Genomic DNA, 8211 nt, shown 5'->3' on the forward strand with positions numbered 1-8211 from the left:
TTCCGATTCCCAATTGCTTGCTTAAATCTGTACTTAGATTTCTTAAGCTAGCATTCATTTCAAGCATTATTTGGATCCACAAATCCTATGACATGCCATGTACATAGTTTTCTTCCAGCATTTGACTGAGGAAGATGTTTTGTCATCCAATTGCCATATGTACCAATATGCAATCAGTGCTTGAATTATAGATTTAAGCATTATGATTTTGCATGAGGTTTCAACACAATCCACACCGTGAATTTGCTTGTAACCTTTTGCAACAAATCTAGCTTTGTGTGTGAACACAATTTCATGTTTGATGGTTTTTATCCTTAAAAAAAACTTGCAACCAATAGGTGTGAAACTATTCTTGCAAATCAACAAAATTTCAATTTTGTCATCAAAATATTGAGTATGTTTTATGGCCTCTAACCATTTAAAACATTTGAGTCTATATATGGCCTCTAACCATTTTAGGGAATCTGGGTTTCGTCATAGCTTTCTTACAGGTCACAAACTCATTAATCTACATGATAATAGTTTGCCTGCAAGTTGTAGGTTTCTTCATTATTTAATAGAAGAATCGCATAGCTTCAGTGACTTGAACTCCATGTTTCTTTACTATCTAATAGAAGAATCTCATAGTTCTAGTGACTTGAAATCTATGCCTACTTGGGTATAGAACATCAAACAATAGAATATCAATAGCCACTTGAAAGTCCTTTGAATATTCTGTTCTCCTTGAAGCACTTGTAAAGTCTTCTAAGAGATGTCTATTCTTAAAAGCCACTTCTAAAGTCCTTAAAGAATATGTGTTCGGATTTTCTAAAGAACTTCGAAAAGCCTCCGAAATGTCCGTTTATGTTTGTTGTTTGCCTCGAAGACTTTCGAGGTCTATTTTCTCCCACTTGTCATTTTGAAAACGAATCTCCAAAAGGACATTATTTCGAGCAAACAAACATTATGTTCTCAAAAATTCGTGGTAGAAACAATACCCTTGTGTCTCATTTGAATAAATCATAATGAAACATATATCTATACTTGGTCCTTAGTTTGTTGAATAACAAACACTAAGCTCCCACTGAGTTTAGGAACTCTTTAGATATATATATTATGAAAAGATATTATGAAATTACTTTTCAATAGCTTTGACGAATTTGGTTTAGTTTGGTGGTAGTTGAGCATTTTTGTTTTGAAATTTCAGGAAAAGTCTTTATGATTCATCATTGATCGAATTAAGTACTAATCGACTTCGATCATTCCAACTTAGATATGCCATATCTTATGGAGCTAGATTGTGAATTTTACTACACACAATCATTGATGATCATTCTTGACTTAAGTAATCATCAACATGATCTAACCTAGATCTTTATGATTTCTTGCCAAGTGGGATTTATACTTCTGAATCTTTGAACTAGCCAAACAGATTCAAACTTATATCACATTCAGTAAATAAACCTATATTCACTCAAATATGTGTGAAATAATAAAGTCATAAAACCTTTCTTTAGCTTTGAACTCTATCGTCTAGGCGTTCTAACAATAGTTCATATCTTTTGTTACTTTCAACAAGTAGGACTAGCTTGTCTTGAATTGATCTAGAAATCAATCAACTTTCAAAAGTCCATCAAAATAGAGCTTATGAATGTTAATTTGTTGATATGGTCTAAGCAACAATGCCAAATATTAGTGGAACTCAAATCAAGGGTTTGATTTGAACCTATTAAAGTTCTTATTGTTAAAGAGTTGTTTGTTTTAATCAAGCATATTGACTCAACCCGTAATTGACCATTTCATTCAAATAAACAAACAAACATTGTTTTTGTTTTTCTTGAATGTGGGTCTTTCTGTGTTTGAAAACAGAAATTTAGGTATGCTGATTATGGAACAAAATAGCCATTAAGTTCCAGCCTTTGAAAGGACTTAAAACAAACTAGATGATCCTACAACTAATGTAGCATTTCCATGCTTCATTTCCCACTTGTAGGTCATTAGTGTAGCCTAGCTTCCATTGTTTGAGTTATTACCGAAGTAAGAACCTCAAGCGGTATATGATAGGTCACTTCTCTTTAAATATAAACTTATAGGTAGAAACGGAATTGCAAGTTCCTTTCCTTTGTTCCTTGTTTTCCTATTTCTTGTACCCTTTCTTATAGTCTTGAGAATTGAATTCTTTAGTGTTGACTTTTATACTTTGTTAGACATGTCCAATGTCACTACAAAGTTCTTACCATTTATGTTGAATATTCTTTTTCAACTAGATGATCTTACCAGAAGCTTCTAAAGTTCTCTAAGCATCGATCTATTCGAATGTCGGACTAGACTCATTCGAGAATTAAATGGAAAACGATTTTAGGTTGTTAACCATTGGTAAAGCTTAGCGTTTTAAACTCAATGCTTTATGATCTCAAAACTACATTGTATTTTGAATTCACAAGCACCAATTGGTTCGCCATTCGACTTTGATACTCGAAAACAACCATAAAAGTCGCTAAAAGAAACGTACATTTTAAATTGCTCATTTTCTCTCATTTCCGTGAATCGTTCTTGGATTCACTACCAATCGAGGAAATTTACTGTTACCTTTCTAAAAGGATTTATTACAGTGCAAGATATTTAATTATAAACAATAATTAAAACATACATTGAAGCATGCAAAGTCTAAACATTTATCATGAGTAATAACTTTAAAATTAAAGCAATCATGCAATTCAAACAAGTTATTAGAATTTTATTCGAATTTATTGTTCCGGCAGGTGTGAATAAAATGATTCCAAGACCCTAAAACAATTGAAGAATTCAGCACATTATGTATTTAGACTCAATTCTAAAATCTTTTAGGTAAGCAAAAGCCTTTTGCTAATAGTCTAGAAACTACTCTTGGTTAATAGGTACGTCTAAGAACTTATTAGGTAAACCTATCGATTTTGCCACGACATAAAAGGACTCCTTACTTATATCGTTGAGTTTCACCAAAACTAACATGTACTCACAATTATTTGTGTACCTTACCCCTTTAGGACCAATAAGTAACACCTCGCTGAGCGAAAACTATTACTAGATTGATGTAAAGGATATCCAAGTAAGTGTTTATTTTGGCATGGCACATTTTAACTCAATTTTTAAGTTTGGAACTTAAGGCTCTTACTATGTTGGTTAGATTTTAAGTGAACTAAAATCCTTAATCATGCAACATAATCAAGCCACAATCTCATGCATAATTAAGACATATTTAAAGCAATAAATAACTTAAAGCATGCATAAGAGAAACGTGATCTAGTATGGCCCGACTTCATCTTGAAGCTTCAACTTCAAAGTTCGTCATGAAAATGGATTGAAAACTCCGTCTTGAATTTCACCGTGGGAGGCGCAATTTTCTTCAAATAGGATAAGCTATAATTAAACTAATTACAACTATTTGATGGTACGCAGACCATATTTAAATGGAAAAACAAATTTGGTGCATTAGACCAATTACATTCAAATTAATGGTAGGTAGACCATATTTTCTATCCTATTTGGGCCATACTAGTCACTCCATAACCTGCAAAACAGTACATATACAATATATACCATTCATCCATTCATTATCATGAATGGCCAACATAGCTGGTTAGTGCATCACATAAATATTTGCAGTAATTAATCAAGGGAACCAATAATCTACCAATTATTCAGTCCTTATTAATTCTAATCAAGTTGTTTAGCCTTAAAGGATTTGTAGACCTAATCAAGAGTTTATGACTAAAAGGCTCCCACTTAAACAAATAAATTCATATGCTTTACTAATTTTAAACATAAAAATGTATTTCTAGTCTAACAAAAAACATACAAATTTAATTAAAATTTAAAGCTCATATAAAATTTATAATCGAATCCATTAATTTAATTTATTTCAGTTGAATTAAACGAATTTAAATTAATTCAAGGTTTAATTTTAGTAAAATAATTAGTATAAATAAAATTTATAATAATTATAATATTCAAAATTAAAATCCGAGAAAACAATTTAAATTATTAATTTTAAAATTAATTAAAATTATTTCCGAACTGAAAATTCAAAATTAAATTTGAAACGACTCAATCGAGACACGACGAGGCACTTGGGCTTGCGCCCCAAGCCCCATCGAGTGCACGAGGCTTAGCGCCCCTTGATTGTTCGTACAGCAACACGCAAGCAACCACACGCAACGCAGCACTGCAGGCCACGCTGCACGCGCGCTTGCTCGCTCGTCGCGCCTGCAGGCCACACGCAACGCAGCACTGCAGGCCACGCTGCGCGCGCCCGCTTGCTCGTCGCCTTGCGTCTGCTTGCTTGCTGGGCGTGGCAGCGCGCGCTATGGCGCAACACGCTTGCTTCCCACACGCGTCTGCCACTGGCTTGGGCCTTGCCCACTCGCCCACATGCGCACAGCACTCGACACAGAGCAGCGTGCTGCCTTGTGCTCGTGTGCCATGGCCCTTGCTCGTTGCATCGTACCGCATGGGCGACGAGCTCCCTTGCTCGTCGTCGCATGCCCGCACTATAGAACACCCCTTAAGGGTAACACGTAGCGTCCATTGCTTTGTGCGTGCAAGTTTTATGAGCGAATTGCAAAAAAATATTAAAACTTTTATTTCCAAAATTAATGACAAATTAATAAATCATATTAATTTCATAATTTTAGGGCGAAAAATCGAAAATTTATTAATCAATTAATTTCCGATTAACATGGATTCAAATCTAGGTCATAAAAATTTAAACTTTAACACAAATTAACAATTTTTATGGTGGTTTTTAATCATTGGTACCTAATTAAATTATTAATTAATTATGAAAATCAAATCAATTCTAAATTATTCGAATTTCAACAAATTAATCATAATTACAAATTAGGTTGTATAATTAACAAGGTTAGGCATTCAAACTTGTTAAACATATACAGTAGGTCAATCAAAGATTCAAGATTTATCAACAAGAATCGCAAATATTCAATATAACATCTTAAATTTACAAACTTTTGCGTTCGAAAAACTAAAACCTCCGAAAATACATAGTTAGGCTTCGAATTTGGGAATTCTGGGTTTCGGCGAAAAATACTACTTTTGTCAAAATTTTAGAATGCCTTTTACATGCGGAATTGACACAAAAATCACTCGATTTGGTTGAGTAACGAACATTCTGCCGAAAAACTGCGTACATATAATTAAATAAACGCAATTTGCAATTAATTAACAATTACGAAAATTAATCACCCCTTTTAATTCCTTGCAAATTTTTAATATTTAACCATGTTTATGCAATTTAGATTATGAAAATAATAAGAGGCTCATGATACCACTGTTAGGTTATGATACATATGACAAAACATAATTCATGCGGAAAAACCATAAAGCCAGGAAACATATTATTTACACATAATCATTTAGCATAATTTAGATGCATACACTTTGTAGCGTGCCCTCCCTAGCTGCGCCTGAACCGAACAAGAACAAGTCTTTAGGACTCCAAGTGTCGTCCCTCCGTAGATAGTCCACAGCACGTCCAGATCCGCCTTAAGCTTGACCAACTAGAATCGCGCTTAAGGTTACTAGGATTTTCGGCTAATAGGTTGCAAGTGTTTGGCTGATTTTTGCTTCAAAATCTTACCTTTTGAATACTTCAAATCTCGATGTAAATATGTGTCCCTAGGCACCTATTTAAAGAATTTATGGAAAGGAATTATAATCCTACTAGGATATGGATTTATTAATTAGAATCCTATTAGAACTCTAAATAATAAATTTAATCTTTTAGGATTAGAATTTAATCAATGCACGATTCCGATAGGATTAGGATTCGTTACGAACACGAGCGTCGCACGACCACGAGGGAAGCACACACGCGTGAGCGCTGCCTCGCAGCCCACGAGCAAGCTCAGCGCGCGCGCCAGCAGCCTTGCTGGGCCTGGCCTTGCGCTGGGCCTGGCGAGGCTTGTGGCCTTCGTGTTTGGGCGCTCGGCTTGCTGGGCGTGGGCCTGGCTTCGTGCTGGGCCTTCGTCTAGCAAGCCTCGTCCGATGCTAATTCGTACGATGCGCTTCCGATTAAATTCCCGGTTCCGGAATTCATTTCCGATACGAACAATATTTAATATTTCCGATTCCGGAATTAATTTCCGTTTCGAACAAATATTTAATATTTCCGTTTCCGGAATTATTTTCCGATTCCGATAATATTTCCGATTCTGACAATATTTCCGTTTCCGGCAATATTTCCGATTCCGGCAATATTTCCATTTCCGATAATATTTTCCGATACGTACCATGTTTCCGTTTCCAGCAACATCTACGACTTGGATAATATTTATATTTCCGATACGATCCATATTTCCGTTTCCGGCAATATCATCGTTTCCGGAGTATTCATTTCTTGCTTGTGACGATCTCAGCTCCCACTGAAACCAAGATCCGTCGATTCCGAATATCCATAGATGGAGTATTTAATTCCATTAAATACTTGATTCATTTACGTACTATTTGTGTGACCCTACGGGTTCAGTCAAGAGTAAGCTGTGTATTAATATAATTAATTCCACTTGAACTGAAGCGGCCTCTAGCTAGGCATTCAGCTAACTTGATCTCACTGAATTATTAACTTGTTAATTAATACAGAACCGCATTTATTAGACTTAATATTATATGCATACTTGGACCAAGGGCACTATTTCCTTCAACGACGCCACGGGCTTTGTCTGACATGACGTCTTTGAGGTATCCGTTCTTCAACAGGTAGGCTACTTCTCTCCTTAATGCAACGCAGTCGTTGGTGGTGTGACCGATGTCGGCATGGAAATCATACCATTTTGAGGGATCCTTCTTTGATTCGGGTTTGCTGGATTTATGTGGCCAATGTACCACTTTCCCCATCTTCGAGAGGTGGTTCATCAGACCTACAGTGTCAACACAAAAAGAATATTCGTTAATTCTTGGCGGCAGGTCTGGGCTATTCTTCCAGTCAGAGTCGTCGTCATCTTCCACCATTGCTACATGTTGAGGTCGGGAATAAAGGGCAGGACGATCACTGTTTCTCTTGGGGTAGGGAAATCGTCTTGGTGTAGTCATTAGCTCCTTTCCCGGAATAGAGAGTTTCTTCCAACCTGACTTGGGCCATTGCTTTGGCTTGAGCGTCCTCAAATGTCTTGCAGGGGTATTTGATCAGGTCCGTCCAAAGATCGGTTTCGCCGTACAATCCTTGTCTGAACGCTTCGATTGCTGTTGGGACGTCACATTCAGGTATAGTTACCTTCTCTCTAATGAACCGAGCTATGTAGTCCTTTAGAGGTTCGTCAGGACGTTGGACCACACGGTACAGGTCTCTCGTCTGCTTCTCCAAGCATCTACTGCTAGCGAACTGCTGATTAAACATGTTGTCGAGATGGGCGAAAGAGGTGATGCATCCGTTTGGCAGCTGGTTAACCACTTCAAGGCGGGTCCAATCAATGTCGAATCGAACCCTTTGCAAAGGCTAGCTTCAATTCCCTCATATGCTTGGGAACCGGAATAGTCATCATTCGCTTCTTGTAGGTCAAGATATGCTCCCTTGGATCGGTCGTTCCGTCATACATGGGCATATTGGGTGGGCTGAATCGCTTTGGGATGTCGATTGCATCGATGGGGTCGGCATATGGTGAGTCGGCATAACTGTCTAGGCTGGCTTCTTTGATCGGTGTTGGTACTCCTGGGATTTTGTTTATCATGGTCATAATTTGTTGGAGCTGATGATTAGTGTTTTCACAGATGTGGTTGAGCACTGGGACGAGGGGACTAAATGTTTCGGGGAGGATGGCTTGGAGGTGTTGGTAATAAGTGTTTTGTGGGTATATGATGTGAGGTTGGTGGGGAGTGAACTGCGGCACCACTTGTTGTATGTAACGGGGCGTCCCTTGGGTAGCATTGGTACCTGCAACATAAGGGAAAGGAGTTACAAAACCGTGGCTAACTGGAACGACTTACCTGTTGAGAGGAGTGTATGGAGAATAGTTTCGAGAAGAGTCTGGGCGCATTAGGGTGTTCGGGAACACTGCTTGTGGCGCCTGACTGGCTAAAGGGACCGCCATCAACTGGGGGGGGCTCCTGGTGCTGAAGTGACTAGGTTGACGACAGGCTGAACGACTTGGTGAGAGAAGAGTTGATCCCATGGCATTTGAATCGCCGGTGTCAGTCCTTGTGCCGGGACTGTGACGGGTAGGGGCATCGACATGGTTGCCA

This window comes from Spinacia oleracea, chromosome 2 (assembly GCF_020520425.1).
Source record: "Spinacia oleracea cultivar Varoflay chromosome 2, BTI_SOV_V1, whole genome shotgun sequence".
Classification (NCBI taxonomy): domain Eukaryota; kingdom Viridiplantae; phylum Streptophyta; class Magnoliopsida; order Caryophyllales; family Amaranthaceae; genus Spinacia; species Spinacia oleracea.